Source organism: Dipodomys ordii, unplaced genomic scaffold (genome assembly GCF_000151885.1).
Source record: "Dipodomys ordii isolate 6190 unplaced genomic scaffold, Dord_2.0 Scaffold93, whole genome shotgun sequence".
In the NCBI taxonomy this organism is placed as follows: domain Eukaryota; kingdom Metazoa; phylum Chordata; class Mammalia; order Rodentia; family Heteromyidae; genus Dipodomys; species Dipodomys ordii.
The window spans coordinates 6,212,110-6,237,833 of record NW_012267309.1 but is presented as its reverse complement, the minus strand read 5'-3'; positions in this window follow the sequence as shown (position 1 = coordinate 6,237,833).

The window sequence follows — 25,724 nt, the reverse complement described above, 5'->3', positions numbered from 1 at the left end:
GACTTTGAAACCATTTGTTTCACTGGGACTTTACCAAGTTGTCCACAATCCCAAGACGATTGGAGTCTTTCCATTTTTTTTTAAGTGGAGGCAATATTAACATTGAAAGCCAAAATTTCTAGAAATAGGATTATTGTTTTAAACCAAGCAGGACTTGGACTAAGACCATTTGATTTGGCTTGTTTCCCCTATTACTAGGGGACAAGCAATATAAGTCCCTGAAACCTCCATCTAAAACCCCACATTCCCCTTTTCATCCACACTGCTATTCAAATATCCACTCACCACATTCACAACTATCAGCAAATCAATCCTGAAGACTTATATTAGAAACACAATCACTTTTTTAAAATGTTCTTATTCCTCTTCGTATATTCTGCATTCCTTTAGCTCCATGTTGGACTTGACAACTTTTGCATTTAGTATTTCTGCTCAGTCTAGTGACATGGAAAGTTTGTGAACCACAAATATCAAACAAATATTTATGTTCCTTGTATCTTGTCTTCAAATGAAGAGAAATAAGTATCATCTTTTTCCATGGGCATGCGTGCGTGCATGCATGTGTGTGTGTGTGAGAGAGAGAGAGAGAGAGAGGAGAGAGAGAGAAAGAAAGAGAGAGATTCTGTTTTGATAACATTACTGTCTTTTGAAGTCTCTACTTGGATTCCAGGAGGAAATTAAACCTTACAGAAAAGAGTCTGAGTACCTCTGTTATCCATTCTTTGAAGGATAGTAAAAAGCTACCACAAATCTAGAAGGCCAGGAAAGGAGTTCCCTATTGCTCCCACTGAGTGCCTTAGGGAAGTCAGACTTCTCTAGTAACAGAAGATTCTTGGAGAAGGTGGAATCCTTAGATTTTACAAGAAAGAAGGGGAAAAAGAGCCAGAAACTATCTTGAAGATACTAATAATGACTCATGTTGCTTTCCAGGTCATTAGATGCTTGATACAGAGCAGAGGATGGTAAATTACTGCCCTAGGGCTACCTATTTGTGTAAGCAGTGTTACTGAATCACAACCATGGCTTGTGGTTTATGTTCTGCCTATGGTTGCTTTCCCAACAACAATGACAAAGTTGCTAGTAGCACAGTCTGGAAAGAAACACCACCTCTTTGCAAAGCTGAAAAATATTTACATCTATTCTCATAAATGAATCTTAGAATCTATATCTATTCTTATGAAAGAGAGAGATGATAGAGAAAAGAGAGGGTTTTATAACTCTTTTCTCTTAAAATGTCACCTACTTGATTGGTTTCCCTTCTCCCTTAACACTTTTCAATAACAAGAATATATTAGTTACAGAGAGTACACAAATGTACTTCTAATCAAACTATTTGAAATGCAGATAAATGTTGTCTTTCCACATCTATCCTGAATTAAGGCACCAAATGGAAATAGTACTTATCCAGTTCTTAATAATAGCCATTAATTTTTTATAGAAACATTTCACAAAAGCTATTGAGCAACCTTTGTGCCATAATCATTACATCTCTCACTTTGACCTATTGTTTAAATCACATGTTGTTGGATATCTCCCCTTGTAGCATGGCAAGAGACTGGCATTTTTAGTTAAGCAAATGGCTATAATTTATATAAACTGTGTCTTTATATAACTTCTAATTATAACAGCTAGGTTCCCTGTGTATTTGAGGCATGAAGTGTGCACTCAAGCACTTAGCCCAACATTATCAAGGCTTCCACTCTCCTTTTGAGCTGAAATAGAGAAAGTCTGTGGAATTTTTACATTAAATAAAGCACAATTACTATGCTAATATAGTTATATTTCTATGCATATTTCTAATCACAGAGTTTATCCTTTCTTGAGCACATAACAAACCCAACTGGATTATTTTACAGACTATGCAGAACTGAGGCAGCCCAAGGAATGTCTGGATAAATGGATCTCAGCAGGGGGTTTGGGGGGAATGATAATTGATGGAAGCCTAATCGTTTCTTTTGTTGCAGGTCAAATATTCACTTCCCCAAAATGTCTGCAAATCTCAAGCCTTTTTCAACTTTTACAGCTTTCTGATCACCCTATTTTTTTTTTCTTTATCATAAAATGTTTGCAGGCCTCAACAGCTGGTGCTTGCTGGCTGAAGAAATGAACAGGAAGACAATGTGTTCACAGGATTATGGAACAGGCAGAGAGGAGAATTTATGCAGAGTTTTATAAGCTTAGTCAGGCAGAAAATAGATTGGGGTACACAGAGGAAATCATGTGTCATTCAAAACTCAACTTACAGACAGAACCTCCAGAACACAGGTACACACACAGACTGTTCTTGTACCTGTGACATCCACAATTACCTTGAAGTTTGGGTGTTACTACCTGTCTTCAATGGTTTGGGTTGTTTACTTGTCAAAAAAATGACAATCACAGATTTCTGTTCTTTCCCCACACACGTTTTCACAGCTTTGAAACTAGCAATAATGGCCTACACTCAAGAACCCTTCATGGCTGAGAAATGCCAAAGAAAAATGGATCCTCTTTAAGAATGAGAAGCATCCTCCCTTCAGTCTGAATGACCCCGAAGCCTCTTTGTAAAACGCTCTCATTTCCAGCATGCTCCCTGGGTGATCATAAACTTCACCATCCTTTAATGAGCTCCCATATGTCACTTGTGATTCATCTAAGTGCTCTACAGTCCCCTAGGTTGTGGAGTATATTTCATCCTTCTCATTTGGAACATAACCGAGCGTGGAAAGGACAGACGTGTTTCTTTAGCCATCTTTTTTGCATTGATTTGCCTGAATTTTTGTCAGCAAGTACTATGATTTGACTCATTTCTCTTTCTTGTTTCTGTTGATTATCTCAATTCTGTTCTATCAGTAAAATTATTATCTTAGGTAATTCTCCACAAATGGTCTGAATGGCACTCTCTGGGATTGTGTTTATTTACAAGCTATTATGTCGAGATACAGCAACTATTTCATTGGTATTTTTGCATTCAGAGACACTTGTCATTCCTGCTCAAAGATAATTATTTCCCAGAAAAAAAAGTAAATAAAAGACTCGTGGGGGAATAAAGCAAAGAGAAGCTAGAATGGTTATGACTCTATATTCTCCCTAAGTAGAAAAATGACTTGATGTTCCTAGAATAGTTACTATGTAATGAGTTGACAGGTCTAAATAAATTCCAAGTGGATATCTACTATCTTTAAAGGGCAGAATGTATTTAACACTGTCACTAGTATTTTCTTAGACAGCCATACTTTACAGTTGGCACTGTGGAAGAGATAAAATTGTCCAAGCTAGTCAATGTTAACAAAATGAGCAAAACCCCAGCACAGCTAAATGCACTGCTAGCAGACACATCATCTTCTGCAAAAGTATCCTCAATAGTGAGTTATTAGTGCCTCACTCTTGTTATCCTAGCTATTCAGGAGACTGTGATCTGGAGATTGCAGGCTTGAGTTAACCTAAGCAGAAAAACCTGTGAGACTCATCTCCAAAATAACTGGCAAAAAAATAAAAGACTGGTAAATGTGGGAGAGCTAATAAACCCAGGAAAAAGGACACCATGTGAGTTCAAGCACTCAAATCAGCAAGAAGTTAATAAAAAGAGATGTCCTCAATACTTTAGGAACAAAGATGCTTCAATATTTGTTATAGATTTGCATGGGCTATTCACAGGGCTTCGTGACATCAATCCTCAGCAGGTGTGTGTGTGTGTGTGTGTGTGTGTGTGTGTGTGTGTGTGTGTGTGTGTTTATTTCTAAAATCCAGAGAGAAAATAAATGACTAAAACCTTAATAGCATGTTGTGTGCATTCAAATGATATTGGGCTTCTGGGGTTACTGAGCCTCTAACACTTTTCTGTCATTTCCTAGCAACTATAGTCTAAGTTTTTTCTAAACCTGTAAAAACCAGATTAGAAACTCATGGTGCATATAAAAATCCATCTTCAGTTTCCATTCTTCTTGATGATGATATTAGGTCCAGAGGTATTCCACTAAAAATATCAGGTTATAACGGAAATATTAGCCTTATTGAAATTAATTATTGACTGTGCATTTAAGGCTCACATTGAAGTCTTAATTTTTCTATTTATCAGTTTCCTTATAGCTAATGTAGCTCTGGGAATCAGGCCATTTTTCTTCCAAGGGTGAGATGGCACATTCTGCCTGGAAGTTTAGTTGGAAGTCAACTAATATTTTTTATTATCACCTTAGACAAACTGAAGGTGAAAAGAGGCTATGGTGACCCTGAAATCATTGTAAGAATGAAGTCCTAGCTAGGTGCTGGTAGCTCATGCCTGTAATCCTAGCTACTCAGGAAGCTGAGACCTGAGGATCATGGTTCAAAGCCAGCCTAGGCAGGAAAGTCCATGAGACTCTTATCTCCAATAAACCACCAGAAAACTGGAAGTGGTACTGTGGCTCAAGTGGTAGAGCACTCGCCTTGAGCTGAAAAGCTGAGGGACAGTACCCAGGCCTGAGTTCAAGCCCCATGACTGACAAAAAAAAAAAAAAAAGAATGAAGAGCTTGTTTAAAAATGACATGTTCCTCCCCCACAGTATAACCCCTGTTGTCACTGTTTTTGATGTTGGTGCCCTGCATCTTGTATATACACTTCTCTAGCTTGGGAAGGGGTAGGGACCCATTGTAACAATGAGATGTAAAAGATACTATGTTGAAAAACGAACTTTACAATTTAAGTTGGGGGGGGAGGTACAGCGGAGGAGTGTAGTTGTGGAGGTGGGAGGGAAGGGAGGGTAGGGGAAAAACAAAGGAGGAGATAACAATGCTTGATAGGAAATGTACTCATTACCTTGCTCATGTGACTGTAACCCCTCTGTACAGTATTTTTACAATAAAAAGCATATTTTTAAAAATGATGACATGTGCTATTATACCATTTTGAAATGATGCATATGCTACTAAAGGTGCTTTTGGAATTTTTTTAATATGAATGAATTTTGCAATTAATTGCAATTAATATTAATATGAGTTCTTAATAAATATTTCTTAAAAGTGAGATTTTAATTCCCCAGTAATATGGGATGATCCTAGAGGACTTTTATTTGTTGTTTGTTTGTTTTGCTTTGTTTTTCTGGTAGATCATATATGACATTGAAATTTCTTAGTCATAAACACAGAAGCCAACTATAAATTGATAACTCAGAGAACCAAATTGTTGTAAAGTTACTGAAAACTTGCTGAACCACTATGAGAATGAGGAAACAGATTCCAAAACGTGTGTCTACACACGTGGTGTATACATGGTATACACATGCACAACTGAGGGCAGGTGTGAGGAGGGCAAAGAAACAATGGAAAGTTGGTGAAAATTACAGCAGAGGGCCCATCACTGGACTTTGAAAGTGAACGAAGCAACTCAAGGGCGGAGATGTGAGGGAGGAAATGAGGGAGAAAGGAACAGCAGATGCTACAAAAAAGGAAAGAAATGTGCATACTACCTAACCTGGAAGAAATAGTTTGTAGAGTTAAACTTTTTTCTTATGTAAAACTTAAAAGATATGAAGAATAGAAATGCCTTTAAGTCCACACAACGATTCTAGTCTTGTAAGGCTATAGAGGTACCTCAGTTTGAGTCCACTGCTGCTGGTGAGGCTCCCAATGTATATGGTAGCTACTGGGTCCACTAAGTCCTCACTCTAGGCTCCAGCAATTTGGCTGAATCTAGGTCACAATCCTTTGCCTTTGTTAAAATGGAGTCTGGGAAACCAAGTAGCTGCCATTCTCAACTTTTGTAGCTAATTGGTTATGGCTCACATCAGCTTCAAAGTTGATTCCCTAAAGAAAGAAAGGTCCAGATTATGTACTTCTTCTTAAGGGGCAAATCAAATGTTCATCTTCTCATGCTGTTTGCTTCCTCTTTTCTCTGGTGACATCACCCCAGTTCCTTGGTGGATATGCATCTTGCATACTCCTAATGAGTGTCTAAAATGGGCTTCTAGTCCCATTACCCTGATGCCTCCTGGGATATAATTCCAGGTAATGAGAGTGACAGACTCTCAGCCACAGTGGTCAATCTAGAGATGTTCTTTGGATCTTATCAGAATCCATCCATATTTTCCCTGGAGTATGCATCAAATAAAACTACCAGGCCAGAGTTTTCATTCAGGAGGCAAGTAAAGATAAAACTTAGAGCTACCTTCAGCTTCACAAAAATAACCAGGCTAAGAGAATAAAACCAAGTAAAAAAAATCCAAAGATGAAAGAGTGTCCTTAAAGATGTTTAAGACTCTAGATCTTATTCCCCAACCACGTGTACTTCAGTTAAATGAGTCAATAAACTCCCCCTTTTTTGCTCAAGCTAGAACAAATTGGATTTCTTTCACATAAACAGCCTTCTAAGAAATATATTGTCTCTTTTCTGCCAAAACTAAGAAGACCAAAAATAACTTTTTGTAGTTTAGAGATTTCTTGTTTAAACAAGAAATCTAAAGGAAATGTGATTTTTCATTTTCTTAGAGAGCAACTATACTTGATGAGAATATTATTTAGGAGTCAGTACCCTTGGTTGATCTTCTTAAATCTATGAGCAATATTAGACCTATGGCATTGAGCTCATCACTCTATGTTTCTAAAAGGCATTTGCTCCATTTGTATAATGAATTACACTGGGTATGAGAGAGGTTTGTCCCAGTGCTGTCTGTAATAAGAATTTCTAAATAACATCTTATTGTATATGTTCACTTCCTAGAGGTCTTGATCATCTCATTTTAAAAAATAGAAGGGAGAGAAAAATAGAATTCTACAGATTAGTTTTATTCCCATGTACACTGTCATTTGTAATTTATTAAAATTTTTAATAGAAGAAATATGATGCATAGGCAAATATTTTCATGAAATAACCACCATCTGCATAGCATTAAATTAATTGTCATATAGCTAGCTATGCTTTGGCCTCTTAGAGTTTTCAGTCTAGATAAGAAGATAAGTACACTCATTAAAAACTAAAATTAGTACAGTTCACAAGCCATTGTGTGACATGGTAGGACCAGTTCTTCTCTAAGGCTGGGGAATTTCCCCTTTAGCATTCAAAAATAGTAAATGAAAGTTTGTCAAAAGTTTTGAACACCCCCAAAAAATAGGTCTCAGCATGAAACACTAATGCAAGTTTACAATCCATTTTATGCCAACATTTCTTTGAGTTTGACTTGAAGGGAACATTTAATTCTTTTGAGTGTTTCATTTTAAACAGACATTGTGGCTGTGAATGTGCTCATGTTATAGATAACCTTCTATTCTGTTCAGCTTCTAGAAATTCTAAAATATTTTCTTGCTGCAGTTGATTCAAAGTACAACATGTAAAATAAGTACAAAACCAGTTTTGAAATTTAAAAAAATCCAAGAACTGTTATTTATGAACATCAGACTGCCATGGCACGGATTTCTTTATGCAAGAGTATGGATGAATATGTAAAGTAGTTGGCTAAGGTTGTCATCCAGCATAAATGTTCAGAATTTGTTTTAAACTTTTACACCTTTGAAATCTCTAGGATTTTCTAGCTTAATTGGTGTTTATTAAAGAGTAGCATTATACCTTGGTGGGAGGAAGAGATCATGGCATATGGTGTTGCTTTCTTAAGCATAGCACTAGCACACTTGCCAGGCAGTATATATCATGTGAAAACACCATAGTGTAAAAGTATTTGAGTCTGAGCACCTGCTCTCAAATTCTGGCTTTGCTAACAAATGACTATGGCCTTACCCTTTCCACATCAGTGGTGATACGAAGTGAAGTTTTATGTACCTTGCTGAGCTTTGGAAAGGTTAAATGTCATTATTTAGTCAACATCTCTGAGTCTATCACAGAGTGAATACTTAACAAATAATTAGTTTTCATCCCTCTCCCACTAAATTCTGGCATCAACATTGTCATCACCTATGAAATAGTAATATAGAACAGAAAGAAAAGGCTATCATCAAGAAAAACTGCTCTGGACTTCTTTCCACAGTTACTCAATGATGGGCTGACCAGGTAAGAATCTATTAGGGATGAGCACTACAGTCAGCAGGTGCAGCATTTTGGCTTTGATCTCAGACATTGTATATATTTCATCTGCCCAGGACATTTACCATAATGCATAAAATGAAACTTACAATAGATTTTGCTAGACATATTCTGCCAGTTCTTGTTCTCCCAAGTATGTACTGGTATAAACAAACATTGAATAATAAGGTTGGTAAACATGAAATCAGGAAAAATTGGGTAAATTATCACGAGTCTGCAAACATTTATACAGGAAAGGGCCAAATAGTACACATGTTTAGCTTTGGTGGCTATTCAGTTCCCATCATGATGGTGTCTACTCAATGCTGACAGAGAAGAAAGCAGATGTAGACAATGTACCATCAAATGACAGTGACTGCCACTTGGGATTCATGGGCTGTATGTGGTTCCACTGGCCTTAGTTTGTGGCTGCTGGGATTGGATGGTGATAGTTAAAACATGCATGGCGGTATATCTACTTTCAGTGCAGGTTAGATTTACTGAGACAGTTGATGCTTGGATCTGGAGCTGATGCAGCTCACCTCAGATGCAATGTACAAGTTCCTTCACTACCTACCCTTGTTTCTCAGCATCCCATCTTCCCATTGCTAACTAACTTTCTTTCTGATTGGCTCATATATGCAATATGCAAGATGCAAATAATTTTATTTCTCTTCCAGGTTAGGACTTAGCCAGGCAGCCATTCTGCCTGTTTAAAGTATAGCTTTTTGTTTCATAGCTCAGTGTATAGAATGTGTACTGCTATACTTCGATTCTTTTTTTTTCTAGACTACCTCTCAAATATTAATTTACTTTCTTTTCTAATTTTGTACTCTAATATTTGGGAAAAATAAGAAATTCTCACACTTACTATGTGTGGTTAATAAGTAAAAATACCCACAAAATAAAGCAAAAACTTCAGAAAATATATGATACTCAGTAGATAGGTTTAAAAAAGTATTTCCTGGTAGGAGAATTTTTTATTTTTTATTTTTTTTAATTTATTTATTTATTTTTTATTTGTGAACATACTGTACAGAGGGGTTACAATTACATGGGCAGGATAATGTGTACATTTCTTACCAAGCATTGCAGCCTCCTCCTTTGGTTTACCCTTCACATCCCTTCCCAGCCTCCCCCCTCCCCCCCAATCCCAACCCTTCTCCTCTCCCCCCTTCGCCCCCCCCCCCGGACCGACGTTGTAAAGCTCGTTTTGGACATGACAACTTATACTTCTCGTTGTTGCATCAGGTCCACCTGTATCCTTAAACAACTGTTTTTTCCCCCTCTCCTCCACAAGTTATACTGACATCAAATATAGTGAAAGCAGGGGTTATACTGTGGGGGAGGGACATACAAAGCAACAAAGAGATAGTCTTATAAATGCATTAGAAACACATGCATGAAAGAAAAAACATTAAAATACATGTCTAAGGGTTCATTTTCCTGACATCACATTATCTGACCTTTTCCGCTTGACTCATACATATACTAGATATTGCAAATAAGGGAAACCATGGGACCTATGTTTCTTTAGGCCTGGCTTACTTCACTTAATATAATTTTTTCCAACTCTTTCCATTTCCTAACAAATGTGGCAATGTCATTCTTTCTGATGGAGGCATAGAATTCCATTGTGTATATATACCACATTTTCTTGATCCATTCATCTACTGAGGGGCATCTGGGTTGGTTCCATATCTTAGCTATGGTAAATAATGCTGCAATGAACATAGTTGTGCTGGTAGCTTTAGTGTGGTCTTGTTTGTAAACATTTGGGTAAATGCCCAAAAGTGGGATTGCTGGGTCATAGGGGAGCTCTATGTGAAGTCTTTTGAGGAACCTCCATACTGCTTTCCAAAGTGGTTGAACAAGTTTACATTCCCACCAACAATGAAGTAAGGTTCCTTTTTGTCCACATCCCCTCCAGCATCTGTTGTTGTTAGAGTTCTTGATTTTTGCTGTTCTAACTGGAGTGAGGTGGTATCTCAATGTTGTTTTGATTTGCATTTCTTTTATGGCTAGGGATGTTGAACATTTCTTCATGTGTCTATTGGCCATCCTTCTTTCTTCTTCAGAGAAGTTTCTCTTTAAGTCTTTCGCCCACTTGTTTATTGGGCAGTTGTTTCTTTGAGGATTTGTTGTTGGGGGGTTTAATTTTTTGAGTTCCAAGTATATTTTAGATATGAGACCCTTGTCTGTTGTATGGCTAGTAAAGATCTTTTTCCCAATCCGTGGGCTTTCTATTGATCTTGCTAGCTATGTCATGCAGAAGCTCTGCAACTTTATGTAGTCCCATTTGTCCAACCTTTCTTTGATTTGTTGTGTTTCCGGGTCTCTATTCAAAAAATTTCGGCCTGAGCCAAGGAGACCTAGGGTTAGGAGAATTTTTTTAATAAAAGTAAGAACACATAATACATAGCATAAACCATAACACATAACATTAAACAAATATTGCATTGGTCTTAAAGTGAAGAACAAAAGTAAAATAGTTTATGAATAAGTTCCTCATTTTATCAAACTCTATCATTTCTGGGAGGAAGGTGCTATGTACCATGGAAAAAGAGAACGTTGAGGAGAAAAGTAAAATGGGTACATCTGGTGGTAACGAAGGTGATAAAGCCAGTCCAGACCATTGCTCTCTACTCTATCTCATGCCTAGCTGCCAGCTCCTATCATCCCTCTTAATACACAATCACAAGTCAATTCCTTGCCTTCTCAACTTCTTACTTCTTAATTTATCCTTTATCTTTTGTTTACCCCATCTGTAATTATTACATACCTAGAAGAGTTTATACTTAAATATGGAAACAGGACTGGTAATATAGAAAGGGAACAGATTATGTTTAACATTTGCAATAAATTTTGACTCTTACATTCTTTATTTATTTCAATGCCCTAGCCAACTCTGTGAGTCATTCCCATTTAATAGATAATTAAACTAAGTTCCATGAAAGTCAACTGCACTTCTGAAAGTTACAATGCCTCAACCTAAAAGGACAGGCATTCAGGCCTGACTGATTCCATAGCACTTGCTCACATTGTCTGCCAAAGTTGACTCTTGGGTGCATGAAAAATCAGACTTTTAAAACTTTGATCCTCCTGAAAAGCCAATTTCTGGAAGCATAGATTATTTGAGTGTTTAACTTTCTCATGATCCTTGGATTTCCCTGTAGATATTTTTTATTAATCGGTCTCTCTCTGATATCTAGTAAGTCATTTAAAGAAGGGAAAAACAAAGGGCATTCTAAGGATATTTTATATTAAGCCCTCAATTATGGAATACATTTATATTCTTTCATAAAGAACTCTTAGAGTTAAGTTAGCAGTTGAGGGAATAATTTTTGGAAAAGGAGCCCTCTTCAGAGCTCTATAGCATACTCTTACCCTTGAAGTAGCTAACCTGACATCAATTGTATTTCCAAAGGTAATACTTAGGGAAAGTCCTCCCTGGAGAAGTGAATCTTAATCACTAAATCATTAAGGTCAAGTTCACTAGCATGAACTATTTCTGTGTATTCATTTTTCTTTCTGTTTTAATTCATACTCCTATTCTTTATGGGATGATGTGATGTATAAACAGGTGAATTGCACTTTACTTTCCTTACAAAATGAAGGAGGTATAATAAATAGGCTCTAAGATCCTTCCCAACTTGGACACTCTAGATATATTGTATTATGAGATCCATACTTATTTTTAAGCTCTCTAGATTTAGATTTACATAAATTCAAATCCAGATAAAAGTACAGGACAAATTACTTTCTGGCATTAACAGATTTATTAGAGGGATATTCTATTGTATAGATGACATTCTATTTTTATCTTGGTATGCAGCCTTGAAAATTGCACTGTGGGAGCATTAGTCTTTATGCATTAATGCTCAAGCCAATATAATTATCATCATAAAAGAGGGGAGAGAAGTATCTGTTCTTTGAAATAAGAGAAAATTCCAAATTGTTCTTTTTATTTTTTTGTTATCTTTCAATGGTACATTGGAGGTGCCATTTAACAAAACTGTTTATGAATACAATATATCTTGATCAGTGTTAGTCCCTTCAGCATTTTCAACCCCTATGACCCACCCCTTCCCTTACTTTTCTTAATTTTGCAGTATATACAATGAATTCTTAAATGTATTCTCCCCACTTCCCCCCTTTGTTTGTCTACTCCTTTCCCTATGCCTCCATCCTCCTGCATGTGCCCATTTCCTGGGACTAATTTGTTGGGTTTTGACCTAGAATTTCTAAAATGTATATTATTTGAGCTTTCATAGAGTCTATTAAACTTCAGTTAATTCATTTGTAACCACTTGCATAGCACCTAACATATTTACTTATAGATTTATAGGCACATTCTAGCTATACAAATGAAGACTGCCATGTAATCTTTGTTTTCTTTGGGTTTGGCTTACTTTACCTTGTATAATTTTTTTCTAAGTCTGTGTATTTGTTTACAAAAGGCACAATGTCATTCCTTCTAATAGCTGTGTACATATATTGTGTATATGTACTACATTTTTTTGATCCAGTTATCCATTAATGGGCATCTAGGCTGATTCAATATCTTGGATCAAAGACCTCAATGTAAGACCAGAAATCATGAAACTATTACAAGAAGGGATAAGAGAAATACTAGGCCTTCTGAGCACAGGCCAAAACTTTCTAATTAACAATTCAGAAGCACAAGAAATAAAAGAAAAACTTGATGAATGATATTGTATCAAATTTAAAATTTGTTTCTTCAGGGCAAAGGACATAGCTAACAAGCTACATAGAAAGCCTAAATAATGGAAGATTTTTACCAGCTGTATGTACATTAGGCAAGGACCTAATATCCACAATATACTTGGAGCTCAAAAAATTAAAATCCTCAGAAATTAAACCCTTAAACAACCCAATTAATAAAGAAATGACTTAAAGAAAGACTTCTCCAAAGTAAAAATGGCCAATAGACACATGAAGCAATGCTCAACATTTCTGGCCACAAAAGGAAATACAAATCAAAACAATACCGAGATTCTGCCTCACCCCAGTTAGAATGACTACTATCAAGAAAATAAGCCACAAATGCTGGTGAGTATGTGGCTGAAAAAGAAAATCTAATGCACTACTACTGGGAAAGTAAGCTTGTTCAACTAGTATGGAAAACAGTATGGAAGTTCCTCAAAAAACTAAACATAGACCTAGTGTCCAATGACTTTGTAATTCCACTCCTATGCATTTATCCAATGGAACACAAACAGGACCGCACTAAAGCTACTAGCATAACCATGTTCAATGCAGCATTGTTTACCACAGCCACATTTTTCTTATTGCTCTGCTCTTAACAAAACTATAGTATTTGGTCAAAAGACCCTCCCATTTTTTGCCTGTCATGGGGCTTGAACTCAGGACACTGTAACCTGAGCATTTTTGTTCTTTGAGCCATAGCACTACTTCTGGTTTTCATGTGGTTAATTGGAGATGAGTCTCATGGACTTTCCTGCTAGGGCTAGCTTCAAACAATAGTCCTCAGATCTTAGGCTCCTGAGTAGCCTGATGACATGAGCCATCAACACCTGGTTGGGATCTTTTAAGATAGTAAAGAGAGAGAGAGACAGACGGAGAGACAGACAGAGAGAGAGAGAGAAGAAAAGAGAGGAGAGAAGAAGAGAGGAGAGGAGATGAGAGAAGAGAAGAGAAGAGAAGAGAAGAAGAGAAGAGAAGAGGAGAGGAGAGGAGAGGAGAGGAGAGAGAGAAGAGAAGAGAAGAGAAGAGAAGAGAAGAGAAGAGAAGAGAAGAGAAGAGAAGAGAAGAGAAGAGAAGAGAAGAGAAGAGAGAAAGGGAGAGACAGACAAGAGAGAGGGGGATGGAGGAGGAGAGAGAGGGAGAGAGGGGAGGGAGAGGAGATAGGAAAAGAGAAGAAGGACAATTTAACGTACTTTTCATTCACTATGAAATGAATAGTCCTACATTAGACCTAGGGGTCTATAGGCAGATAAACACAGATGAATGTATCAAGAAAAGATGATGTATATGCATATTAATTACTCTCTCATATATATGAGTAAGATGACATTTACAAGAAAAAGGATGGACTTGGGGAAAATTAAGTGAAGTGAGTCAGGCTCAGAGAGACACACGAAGCATGTTTTCCCTCATGTGGAAGTTAGATCTAAATTATAAACAAATATAGAATAAAAGGTAAATAAGATATTTTTTATTTCCACCTCAAATGTTTTGGCTTACACACCCAACTCCAGTCCCAACCATTGAGTTCTCTTGTGCCTCACCCCAATTTGACCTATTAGGGCATCACACATTAACATCAAACTTTACAACTAACAAGTTGTTATTGGTTCTTTAATATGATTGGCTACAGTCCATACCCTGTTTAGATTTTTCTTAGTAGTTACTTAATGTCTTCTTTTACTCTATAATCAAAGGTTCTACATTATGCACCTTTAGGCTTCTTTGGGCTATGATAGAGCTTTAACTTTTTTAAACCATCGGTTTCAGTGTATCTCAATGAATTTGCTTGCTTATTTTGTTTGTTGTTAGCATTCTTGAATTTTTTAAATCTATTTGACATTAATTATTTACTCCATTGTTTAGAAAATGTGCTGGAAATTCTCACTTTCATATAAAGTGGGAAGTATTTTAATTTTAAGGCAACTTACAAATAATGAGGGCAATCTTACCCAGAGGCCAATGAGAATTTATGATTAGTTAATCATGACTTTATTTGCATGGTAGAAAGGGAATAATCCTTCTTAGCGAGTCAATCAAATGGAACTCTTAAATCTTACTCAAATGAAGAACAACCAAGTTATGTTTCCAAATAAGTAAGGCCAAATATTAGTGTTTAGTCTTTAAATTCTTACCTCCTTCGCATGAGTGAGAACAGCCTATTAGTGCTTCTTGTTCAAGCTGCTTAACAGACATATTGCACTGAGATTGATCTACCTAGTCATATACAACATACAAGAACTCTAGTGCTGTGTATGCTGGGTTCAGTAATAAGGAGTCGCTCCTGAATGAAGAGTCATAGGGAAGTTCAGCTTGTTGTCTAAGGCAGAGCACTGAACAGTCCCATTGCCCCCCCTCCCCCGTTCTTAGGATCATTTTATATCTTCATGGTCATCAGATAACATTTAGACTAAGAATCTTGGTGCTCTGATTAGCAGACTTGGTGAAGATATATTTTCCCGTTTTTACTGTTGTTTGTTTGTTTTAACATCTTCTCTCAAACCAGAAATCCTGTCAGAAAATAATAAGCACCACAGACAATCCACAAGGAGATGTATAAACAGAATAAACAAAGTTATCTCACCTTTTTATGTAGCCAAACAGATACACCCCTTACAGACACGTTCAAGAAAAACATTAACTTGTCCTCAAGTAAAAGGAATTCACAGCCCCACTATTCATACCTGTTTGTCCCAATTTTACCTTAGTGACTGGATTTGGCCATCTATGTTAGCTAATTGTCTTTACCCTCGATGAAGAGTATGAGGGACAAACTGATCATGGTGGGGGAAGGTATACCTGGAAAAAGTTGCTTAGGCTCCTACCTTCCCATAAAAACTAGGACCTAAATGTTCTATCTCCCTTGATAATTGTATTTCAAAGAGATTGTTTCTAGGTCTTTGAGAAAGACATTCCTAGATAAAGTTCACAAAAAAAGTTCTTTTTAGTTTCTAAGAAGATACACTTCAAAAAAAAAACCCAGAGACTTTCAAAGTTTCTAAGATAAATTGTTCTAACAAAAAAAGAGAAGAAAAGCTTACTTATATGCAAAAAATTAAAATTTTGATTTTATTCCTATATGTCCTTATGCAAACCAATGGTTTATTTCTCAATCATGCAAAAGTAGACCATGTGCCAGACTCTATGTCAGGCTCCATGATTGTAAATATTTGATGTGATGAAACAGAAAAAAAGATAAGAAAAATCTAATCCCACGCTACAAGAGCTCACCATTCAGGAATCCAGACCCACAGTTATATTACAGCCATACTCTTAGAGGGCCACCAAAGCTGCTCCTGAAAGTAACAGAAATCTCACTTCAAGTCTTCATTGCATTGTTCTTGGTTCCAAACAAGAATCATAGAAACTTTCCTACATGTTGTAGTTACTTTCTAGGATGATAATCAGCCTCATTAATCGCATGCCGTTCCTGCCCCCATGCAATGCATTGCTGATTCTCACAATGAACCAGTGAGACAGGAATTAATTATCTCTATTCTCAGCTTTTCAGATGAGTCCTATGGTTGAATAACTCACCCTTAGACACAGCCAGTACATGGGAGATATGTTATATGTACATAGATCTATCTGACTCCAGAGACTATCTTACACTGAAGTCTGAGTTCAGGACAGAAGTAGGATACCAATCTTACCATTAACTAGACTCTCTATAAATTGGCCAAACCAAAAAAAAAAAAAAAAACCACAAAAATAACAACCCAAACCTTAAATAAAAACAATTCTCCAGATTGAAGTGTATATAAGTTTTCTTGTTGACTTTTGTACCTGGTTGCAGTTTATACCCATAACAACCTTGGAAGTTAAATAAGGCAGGTATTTTGAACTGAAGCTAGATAGTAGAAACTGAAGATAAAGGAAAGTTCAAGAATTTGACCAAGATCTAATAGCTAGTGAATGGAAGGTTGGTAATGTCCTGTGAATGGAAAGGCTGGACTCTGTTCCAGAGACCTCAAGCAGTTAACAGCAAGTTAAGATCTCCCAGCCTGGAGATTCACCTCATACACAAGCTTATAACAGAACTACAGAAGTTCTATCAACTCAGTTTACTAATCTGTCCCCAAATCCAAACTGGAACAAGTATTATTTCTGACACTTTTGCTGTACTGTACAATACTCACTTAAGGATTCCTTTGTTTTAGTTGGTGTGACTTGTAAATAAAAACCCTACAGCTAGAGAGTAATATTTAAGGTTTTTCAAGCCTATTTCTACCATGCTTCCTGGACAATTTTGTACACTACTTAGCCCAAATTGGGCCCGGTTCTGCAATTTTTATTCAGGTAAAACTAATGGAGTTTCCCCCAGAGTGAAGGATGTGTAATCAATCCCATTGTTTGATTTCAATGGGTTATTACGGGTGGGAGAATTGTTAGAGCAGAGGCAATTTAGAAAATCAGGTACGATTGACTTCTGCCAATTTGCATACTGCAGTCCCTAAAGCAAAAAGTCATGGTGTTTGATGCCAGAGATAGAACAGTCATTAAATGAGACCACCTGGGAAATAAACCCACAGGAAAAGAGTGGAAAGATACAAACAGAGACAAACTTAGTATTAGAGACAGAGAAGCCTTTATATAAAGGTACATTTAGAATTGTACCAAATCAAAGAGGAAAAAGAAAAAATATCTATTTGTATTCAGAACTATCCGAAGATGAATTCTTTTTCCAATTCTTAGGCTGGCCTAATAAATGACATTTGATTGACTGTTGGTGATATGTGCTTCAGATAAAACTGGAAAGATTCCTCTTTATGTGAAGAATGGAACTGGCTGGAAAGTCCTCCAAGTTGAGCAGCACAAATCATAATTCTACTTTGAACTGGAATCAACTTTCCTTATACCATGGGCATGTCAGCTAGTTCTTAGACCTCTGTTTCCTCCTCTATAGGACAAGTTTGGATCAGATCTTTTTAAAATCCTTCTTTAGCAATAAAATTTGGTGTTTCTAACCCTGACATGTCCTTGGAAAAGGAATGTTTCTGTAAAAACACTGACTTGATTACTGAGAAATTGATTGCTATGTCTTTGGACTATACCCAATGAACCAAATGAACAATGCAGGTTATAGGAAAAAGTGAGGGATGGGGAGAGTATAGATGCCCATCTCAAAATACAAAGGCATCTCTATTAGGAAAGGTGAGTACATATAAGAATGCAACAAATGGCTGATGACTAGCACCACCTTTGCAAAAACAGCATACACCCCACATGTAAATACTAAATGATCCTCTGTTCTGAGAAGTCCCTTTCAAGAGATTTCTCTGGAATACACACAAAAGGACAGTAACTGAAAGGGAATGCAAACCAACCTTGATTAGACTTATCTTGACATCTTTATTGCAATCCCAAGAACTAGTTAATATAAGTTCCCTTTTCAGGAAGCCAAGCTTGCAAAGATAAAGCAGTAAAACAACATAAAACATAGAAACCCACAATCCAGGTAAGGGCAGACATTGGATGCAAACATTGGCCTAACCACTCCCTTCCCAGTTTACTATGTTGTATATGCAGAGTAAACCACATCTTTTCAATCACAACTTTTGTGCTTTTCTTTAGTACTCACTTCTTTATCTATGCATATCTTTTCAGAGCATCACCCAGATTTCTAGGATATCTCCTACTCTATGAGATCAGAGAGAAAAGGGATAATCATTGCATCTTCTTGTCCCTCTTTCTATTTTTCTTTTTTTCTTTCTTTTCTTTTCTTGTGTGTGTGTGTGTATGTGTGTTAGAAATTGAACTCAGGGCCGAGGTGCTAACCCTTAGCTTTTCAATTTAAAGATGGTACTCTACCACTCCAGCCATACCTCCATTTGTGGCTTTTTTTTTTTGTCCGCTGTGGTGGTTAATTGGAGATGAGAGTCTTAGGACATTCCTGCCAAGACTGGCTTTGAAATGTGATCCTCAGATCTCAGCCTTTTGAAGTAGCTAGAATTATAGGCATGAGCCACCAACACCTGGCGTCTTTCTCTCTTTATTAATCCTTTCTGTTTCATACCAGCTCTTTCCATCTACTTTAAGTCATTCAAAATAAAGCCCTCCAGTTTAGTCTTAATATTCTTTGTGTTTTGGGGAAAGAAGTATCTTTAAGGGTTCAAAGGCAGCCTGGTTCTGGTGCTGATGCTGGGTGCTGTGTCAGCACGGAGGCAGCACTGTAGCTCTATGAAAAACAACTGCAGTTTTGAGACACTGCAGCTATTTGCAATCCTTGTTACAAGAAGATTATGTTCAGAACACGATATTGGGTAGAATTGGATGCAGTAATCATTTTCGGGGCTTTGTTGGACTGCCACAGCTGGGAACTCTCTTTTCTCATCTCCTACAACCCACAGACCCTCACGAAAAACAGGAGGTAAAAATGCCATTGTCCTTAAAATAAAACTCGGCTGTTTGGTTACATATTGTATGATCTATTTTTATGAGGGAAAAACTTTTTGTATAGAATAAAAGATTACAAGAATTTTCAAATAAAAACCAGCCAGACATGAAAAATAGATTTTTTTCTTAATAATTATTAAATACTTATAATCATCAGGTAAGGTCCAAATAGCATACCTTCTTTAATCCTCTTTCACTCAAACCAAGATTTCTCCATCACTTCTAGAGAACATCTCTTGTTCTTTTTGTGAGCTCTTGTTTTGTTCTTTTTTCCTAGCCATTGTTTTCCTATTTGTACTCTACTTATTTGCACATGTACTTTATCTTCACTATGAGTCTACAAGTTCCATCCAAAAATAATTCACACTTCCATTAATTTTTATATTCATTAACCAAGTGTGAGTTGACAGTCTACCAGATGCCAAGAGCCTTTTATGTACTAAGAATACAGACACTGATAAAGTAATACTTTAGTAACACTTCCTCAAGGGAAAAAAACCTTCCTCAAGGGCTCACATTTAAGTATGGACAATAGACAAGTGACTGTGTATATTAATTACGATCTGGAGCATGCAGAATACTCATCATATTCATATTTTAGCACCTCATCCAGTGAATAAGAATGGGTTACTCTCTCAAACAACAATAAAGACCCTAAAGAGAAACAATGGATAAAAACTAGTGAGGAAATCCTAGCCAATGATGATGTGTGGGTGTTTGGGAGTACCGTGACTCTCAGCAGTCCAGATCAATTATTCTTGCTAGCCTTAGCCCCAAATCTTTCTTTATTGGCTCTGTTTCCTCTGTGCATGGTCTATTTTGAGCATTAAGGGAAATCCTAGAGAGGTAGCCAGATGGAAAATTTAAAAAAAGAGCTTTTGAGCTAGCCGACTTGGTATGTATAGGAAAGATAATATTAGTCTGTCAATGATAAGGACTGATTGAGGATGTAGATATTAAATATTACAGGAAGCAATAAATCTTATGCTCTTCAGAGGAAGTTTATGGGATAGGTGTACTTACCAGAGAATAAGAAAAGGACAAACATCTGGAGAAAAGCCGAAGTGTGGTCCACGTGATACAAAGGCAGTAAGACAGACCACTCAACATCTGGTGTTTCTTAGATTTCATGGTTTTGAGGGCTGTTTTTCTGGCAGGTTACATTTTGATGCTAAATAATAAAATGCCATCTACATTCTTTCATACCTTTCTTAAGAAAGTTTTTCCTCTTGCTTGATCTTTTCTTCTTCTGTATACTCCATGATCCCATAATAATTTTTTCCTCTACTCCTTCCCATGGCAGAATATTCTTCAACAACTTAATGTCAGAATTCCCCCCAGGACTACAAATCATCACTTGCATTTGTACTGTCACCCTTTCCACATTCATTTAGGCCAATATGATTGTCAAATCTCTGCTGTCAGTTTGACCACTACCATCCCCATGAACTTTATTTCTGTTTTATTTGTTGACTTCCATTTTATTGCTTATTCAATGATTTCTCATCATTCCATGAGACTCAGCCATCTACCCATTTCTTGCATAGTGCATCCCATAATGATTCACCAGAACTCCACTATGGCAACATATACCAGAGCCTAAAAGACTCTCCCGTTATCACTCTCCCTATCTCCTTCCGTTATAATAACAAGATATCCAATTCCTAACTTCATGCCTATCTGCCTGAGTTAATTTCTCTGGAAGTTGATTTTGGTAATGATTTTACTAATAGGAAAATATTGTTTTGTTGAGGTAAAGTATCTGGACACGAGAGTGTCTATTGTCATACCATATTTCTCCATTACCAACATGCTTCATCAGCCTTTGCCACCTTATGTTTGCTCCTTTGAGACTTCCATATTTTTAGCCTTGAGTCTTTCTTAAATAATAATCTTTGCTTTTTAGCCTGTTTACTTAAAAAAAAACAACTACAAGTCTAATAAGTCAATTTCTTTACCATAGCCTAATGTTGTCCAATACATAAACAGTAAAAGTTGCTTGGTAAGAAATGTACGCATTATCCTGCCCATGTAATTGTAATGCCTCTGTACAGTATGTTCACAAATAAAATAAATAAATAAATAAAAATAAACAGTAAAAGTCACAAATATGTATAATGAATGCAAATTAAACTCATTTCCAAGGAATTATAAAATGTAAGAATGAAACATGGGGAAATTTTAATATTATTTAATTTTAATATTGTTATATTTTAATTTTATAATCAATTTTAATATTATTATAGTTAAGGTGATATACCCCAATCTTACCATTTCATTAATCATTGCTAATTTTACTAATCATAGTACTATCCTCATACCTACTGTTAGTGTGATATTTCACTCTTATCTACACTGAGACTTTAAAATTATACTCCTTGATTCAGAACTGACCTAGTTAAGGAGCTCAATAGCCATATTTAGTTAAGGGTTACCATATTGGATGATGCAGCACTACAGTTTAACTTGTGTTTTACCCTTTCATTTTTGGCTCATGCTCTTAACCTTTTTAATCTCTCCTTTCAATATAATTAAATCTTAATAGCATCTCATGTCTTTCTCCGCTTAAATTTTAACTCTCCTGGGCAACTTTCCCCAAATGCCACAAAACTATGATATCATCTCACTAGATGCATTAGCCATACTACTCAGCTGGCATTTCCAATATGTTATAATTCTCATAATTAATGTATGAGAGCCACATCTTAGCCAGATTGTTAGTGTCTTGAAGCCATTTAATTCTCTCAGGCCTCAGGTTACTTAGCAGAATAACTTTCAGAGAAGACTAGTAAATACTGGTTGATGCATGATAATAGTATGAAGTCATTATGATATAAATAAATAAATAAATAAATAGGCTTTATTAACCAACATACTGCTATAATTTGCCAGTCATTTATGATATGCCACTATACTGAGTTTATTGAAATTTTAACTTCATAAGTACCATTTAAATTTTATTTTGTAAGATGTAATAACTCTTCCTGCTTTAGAAGCTTAGATGAAATATCAGGAATGAGTTATGCACACTAAATGAAAATTCAGGTAACCCTAGTATACTTTTAGCATTATGATTTATTTGTATATGGAATGACATGACTTTTGATATCTGAAATATTGTGAGTAGAATAGTATTACAGAAGATATAATTTAGTGAACTTCAACAAGTATCGTCTGATTATCTTATCAGTATGAAGGAATTCTCAGAAACATATTTAGAAGATTTGATAAAAGGATCTGTTGGAAAAGGTGATTTGATAAGGGATCTCCAACACCAATTTGTGCTAGAGAAGTTTTGTAAAATTGCTCTGTGGATGTGTTTGAAGGCTGTAGCAAATGCTTTGTCAGGAAATGATGAATGTGGTGGTGAGTTATATGGTTCATACACAAGGATCCCTGATGAGATTTCACACAAAGAATCTCAGATTAAAGTAATGAGTCCCGGTGTGGAGGTTAAAGAAGTTGAATGCGGCTCATACTGCTTTCCACATGGGATTTGTTTACAAGTAACTATCATTTTATATAACCTGAGACTAACAGAGAACCTGTGTGTAGGCCAAATGATGTGTAATTTGAAGGATATGATTTATTAGCATATTAATGAAATGCAGCACAAATTTAGCTTATCATGTGTATATATATATGCATATATTAATAAAATAAATGAAATCTATACTTACAGTAAAAACAAATATCTTCTTATCCCTTCATGTCAGTATATTCCCTGTTGTAACCCAAATCACTACTATGATACATGGCAGAATATTTCAGGTGTATTCTGATGTTAATGAGAGCTTTGAAAGTTTGATGATTTTATGATACCAGAATACACCATCAGAGCCAACATTGGAGACATAAACTTGATATAAAGTTCTAAGTTATTGATTAAAAATATACCATCATGTTCTTCTTAATAAGACCAAAGACTAAAATCCATAGTATTTGTAAGTGGACTTTATAAGAGTGATTTAAAATGTTTATTTTTAATTCAATCAATTAAAAATTCTCTGGATAACTATAAATACAATTAGGATGTCTGGCAGGGCATGAGTGGTTCACATCTATAATCTTAGCTACATAGCAAGCTGAAATTCATAGGATCAGGGTTCAAAGCCAGCATAAATAGAAAGAATTTCTGTAAGACTCCATCTTCAAGTAACCAACAAAAAGCAGAACTAAAGGCATAGCTTAAGTAATAGAGCACGAACTGAATAAGGGATACAAACAAGGGCAAGACCCTGAGTTCAAACTTAAGTACTACCAAAAAGAGCAAATGAACAAATAAAATGTATGGTATGCATATGCATTATAAGAATTTGTTTTCCACTAACACCAATAGTCAAATCCATTCAAACATTGCATGAGAATATGAGAGTTGTAGCTCTATTTTTTATTCTTATGGTTGTTGTTGCCATTACAAAGGCTACCATTATTCTAAACGCTGACAAAATTCCCACGTGCGGAAGGGAACTCTTTCTTGTTCTATAGTTATATTTGGCAAATCCAATAGGATGAGTGAGCAAGAAATATATGGGAGTATGTGTGCCAGATGTTGTTCATGAATGCTGCAGCACAGGATGAAATAATAATGGGAAGAGGACCAGACATAACTGATGTCAGAGCCAAGGGCAGAGAGTGGAAGATCCAGTCCAGGGGAAAAGCTGTAACTCAGATAAAGATATAGACACTCAAGCAGATGAGGTTGAATTAGAAAAAGAAAAATAAGGCTCTTAAGGGGAAGGTTTAGTCCTAGTTTATTCCTAGAATATCAATTAATGCCTTTTTCATTGACTGGCAAAACTAAAATATGAATGCCAGTATCTAGTTTAAAGTTTGGTGCATAGGATCAATGGAGAATGAAAAAGCTCTAGAAATATCCATTAATTATAGCTTTTAATAGCATATAGCATGTGGAAATTCAAAAATATATCTAGAAGATATAAATACACATTATATAATATATAAATACAAGAAATATATATTGTAAACCTATAAAACATATGTTCCATTTCAGAAATATTAATAGTTGTAAACCTAATGATTTTTAAGTCTTACCAGTATTAATGTCAATGCATAAAACTAGCAAATGACTTAAGAAAAGAAACAAAACCAACCAGGAACTTTTGTCATTTGGGTGTTCAAATGATGATAAAATATAAAACAAAACAGAGCAAAGAGATGTGAAGAATAAACAGTGTTGGAAACGACATAGTGAATAACTTGCTGTGTAAGGTGCGCCAAGCTTCTCAACTGTTAAGTAAGTAATCACCTTCATCTTGACTGTCTTTATTATCATTGTTATAGTGGCTTTCTTTCCAAGGTCATCTCCTCACCAAGATTTACAAAGCCTGTACAATCTAAGATCAACCAACACCTCCTCTTCCACCCCTCTTTAAACGGCTCACTATCCACCAGCCACATTGGGCACATTTGTGTTTTTTTCCATATTAAGCTTTCCCCTGTGTTACAGCCTTCTCCTTCTGTGACTTTTCTAGATGTCTATCCCTTCCAGTGCCATGGTTTTTCTTTGTTTTTCATCTATCAGGTCATATTATGACCTTTCAGTAATCCCTTCTCAACTACCCCATACAGCACTATGCAGCAATGCCCATTAACTGGCACATCATTCTGTTTTATTTTCTTCATGGCACTTAGATTTAAATGTATCCATCCATCCATCCTATCTGCCATCTACCTATCATCCTTGTTGTTTATTGCCTCTGTTTCCCATTAGCATATAATCTTTATCATTTTAGAAATTCTGGCTATTTTTCTTCAAACTTTAAGTGTAGTGTGTAGAAAAGAACTCACGTTAAAGACTCAAAGATACATGCTGCTGAGTGAATGAATGAATCATTAAATGATGAGGTCCACATTAAGTGCCAGACATCAGTTTTATTTTTCTAAACTCACATGGTTCTGGAAAATGTCTTGCTTTATTTATAAATTTATTTTATTGAAAAATATACTGACTCTTTCTGAGAAACTAGTTGCCTTTCTGACAACATTTCATGGCTAGTGTGTGTGTGTGTGTGTGTGTGTGTGTGTGTGTGTCTTGAACAGGTTATTGAGCACTATAGCAATGTACAGTATTTTACATCAGTAGTCTTATTAATAGGGCATACCCACTAGCTGGTTAACAATCCTTGAAGCTTTCTCTAGACTCTATCAAAGAGCAAGAATGTCTACAGCAGTATCTAGATGAGGGCACATCAGATAGGAGTCCACATCTTCACATACAGGCTCTTAAGGATTCCTTTGTGACGCAGCCCCACCTCAAAGTTGCATTGTTTGGAATGGCCTCCATGGTAGTTCAAATAACCACATGGCCAAACCAAACACAGGAAACCCTTCCCAAACATCTGTGCATGAGGAGATCCTCATCATCATTCAACTCTACCAGTAAAGCCTACTTCTTCAGACACAAATGTGAATAAACATTTAGTTACACCATTCTGTTTGGGGAATAATAAAAAAATATGTTTGTATAATTTTAGAGGAATGAAAAGTAAAACATAACTTATATAATACAGACTAAATATAGTGATATAAACAAAGTAAAATATTTTTGAAGGATTAAACAGTATAAGCTAAATGTCTTATTGATTCACATTTGAATGAAAATCAGGTAACA